Source organism: Pseudorasbora parva, chromosome 4, assembly GCF_024679245.1.
Source record: "Pseudorasbora parva isolate DD20220531a chromosome 4, ASM2467924v1, whole genome shotgun sequence".
Classification (NCBI taxonomy): domain Eukaryota; kingdom Metazoa; phylum Chordata; class Actinopteri; order Cypriniformes; family Gobionidae; genus Pseudorasbora; species Pseudorasbora parva.
Window position 1 is genome coordinate 130,001 of NC_090175.1, and position 2,500 is coordinate 132,500.

The window sequence follows — 2,500 nt, forward strand, 5'->3', positions numbered from 1 at the left end:
TGAACTCAAACATATGAAATCAAACATATGAACTCAAACATATGAACTCAAACATATGAACTCAAACATATGAACTCAAACATATGAAATCAAACATATGAACTCAAACATATGAACTCAAACATATGAACTCAAACATATGAACTCAAACATATGAACTCAAACATATGAACTCAAACATATGAACTCAAACATATGAACTCAAACATATGAACTCAAACATATGAAATCAAACATATGAACTCAAACATATGAACTCAAACATATGAAATCAAACATATGAAATCAAACATATGAACTCAAACATATGAACTCAAACATATGAACTCAAACATATGAAATCAAACATATGAACTCAAACATATGAACTCAAACATATGAAATCAAACATATGAACTCAAACATATGAACTCAAACATATGAACTCAAACATATGAACTCAAACATATGAAATCAAACATATGAACTCAAACATATGAACTCAAACATATGAAATCAAACATATGAACTCAAACATATGAACTCAAACATATGAACTCAAACATATGAAATCAAACATATGAACTCAAACATATGAACTCAAACATATGAAATCAAACATATGAACTCAAACATATGAACTCAAACATATGAAATCAAACATATGAACTCAAACATATGAAATCAAACATATGAACTCAAACATATGAAATCAAACATATGAACTCAAACATATGAACTCAAACATATGAACTCAAACATATGAACTCAAACATATGAACTCAAACATATGAAATCAAACATATGAACTCAAACATATGAACTCAAACATATGAACTCAAACATATGAACTCAAACATATGAAATCAAACATATGAACTCAAACATATGAACTCAAACATATGAACTCAAACATATGAACTCAAACATATGAACTCAAACATATGAACTCAAACATATGAACTCAAACATATGAACTCAAACATATGAACTCAAACATATGAACTCAAACATATGAACTCAAACATATGAAATCAAACATATGAACTCAAACATATGAACTCAAACATATGAACTCAAACATATGAACTCAAACATATGAACTCAAACATATGAACTCAAACATATGAAATCAAACATATGAACTCAAACATATGAACTCAAACATATGAACTCAAACATATGAACTCAAACATATGAAATCAAACATATGAACTCAAACATATGAACTCAAACATATGAACTCAAACATATGAACTCAAACATATGAACTCAAACATATGAACTCAAACATATGAACTCAAACATATGAACTCAAACATATGAACTCAAACATATGAACTCAAACATATGAACTCAAACATATGAACTCAAACATATGAACTCAAACATATGAAATCAAACATATGAACTCAAACATATGAACTCAAACATATGAAATCAAACATATGAAATCAAACATATGAACTCAAACATATGAACTCAAACATATGAACTCAAACATATGAAATCAAACATATGAACTCAAACATATGAAATCAAACATATGAACTCAAACATATGAACTCAAACATATGAACTCAAACATATGAACTCAAACATATGAAACATGACTCAACCTGTAAAACTGGTCTGAGTGTTTTAATCAGACGCGGAGTGTGTGGAGGTCCTGAAAGCGCTTCTCTAAACACCCGAGGTTATTCAATAATCAATAACACACAGATTGATTTATATTGAGTTCAAACTGTATTTTCACATCCTTGATTTTCATATCAAGATGATCCTAACCTAATCTATGAACGCAAAAGGTCAAAAGTAATCTAATAATAATCTGATTATATCCGCTGGAATGTGCTCTTATTAATAACTGCAGTCATGTTATTCCTATTGAGTAAATACCCCTAACCCTGGAATAACCCTTCCTTCAGCCGCAAACCGCAGATATATGCACAATAATAATTACCACAACATTATAACATAATTACCACAACATTATAACCACAACATTATAACATTATTACCACAACATTATAACCACAACATTATAACATTATTACCACAACATTATAACATTATTACCACAACATTATAACATAATTACCACAACATTATAACCACAACATTATAACATTATTACCACAACATTATAACATTATTACCACAACATTATAACATTATTACCACAACATTATAACATAATTACCACAACATTATAACATTATTACCACAACATTATAACATAATTACCACAACATTATAACATTATTATCACAACATTATAACATTATTATCACAACATTATAACATTATTACCACAACATTATAACATAATTACCACAACATTATAACATTATAACCACAACATTATAACATTATTACCACAACATTATAACCACAACATTATAACATAATTACCACAACATTATTACCACAACATTATAACATTATTACCACAACATTATTACCACAACATTATAACCACAACATTATAACATTATTACCACAACATTATAACATTATA

At 27.6% G+C, this 2,500-nt stretch overlaps 1 protein-coding gene across 1 annotated transcript in view; it reads right to left on the reverse strand.

Annotated features, from left to right (window-relative positions):
* Positions 1 to 2,500, reverse strand: part of LOC137073828 (ly6/PLAUR domain-containing protein 1-like) — a 17,317-nt gene that overhangs the window by 13,686 nt on the left and 1,131 nt on the right. The gene's annotated exons all lie outside the window — the stretch shown is intronic.